Here is a 610-nt window from a genome sequence, read left to right on the forward strand (position 1 = left end):
GGGGGGGGGGGGGGGGGGGGGGGCGGCGCGGGGAGGAACACGGGTGGCTGAAGGGGGCCCGAATCTCGGGAGCTGGGCCGCACTTGTGTTGATTTTCGCTTTGAGAGGTGCTGTGTTCTCCGGCTGCAGTGCATTTTTGTCATGTCTTGCCGTGCGCCCAGCTTTAAATGGCCTTCGGATACAATCTGTCTGGCTCACGCAGGCGGCGAGGAGGCGAAGGGTGGGGGGGCTACTATAGTAATCAAAAGGGGGTGTGATAGGGGCGGGGTGGATCTTTCATGTCTCAGCCTCCTTTATAGGCGTGCATCAGCAAATACAAATGTTTTAGTTCTACTTTGGGTTTTATTTGTCAAGGCGAGTTGCGGTGACCCAAGCCTTTAATCCCAGCACTCTGGGGGGCACAGGCAGCGGTTCTCTGAGTTTGAGTCCATCTTGATCTACAAAGTGAGTTCCAGGCTAGCTAGAGTGGCGGAGTAAGACCCTGTCTCAAACATTCTCTACGATGTCTGTGACCACTTTGGTCTCAGGGCTTTGTACTTTGCCCATAGATTAAGAAGCCCTTTCTACTGGGTTAATTTAGCCTTCCCTGAGTAACTTAACCCAGCAAATA

Source organism: Alexandromys fortis, unplaced genomic scaffold (assembly GCF_014885135.2).
Source record: "Alexandromys fortis isolate MF-2015 unplaced genomic scaffold, M_Fortis_MF-2015_v1.1 scaffold_92, whole genome shotgun sequence".
Taxonomy (NCBI): domain Eukaryota; kingdom Metazoa; phylum Chordata; class Mammalia; order Rodentia; family Cricetidae; genus Alexandromys; species Alexandromys fortis.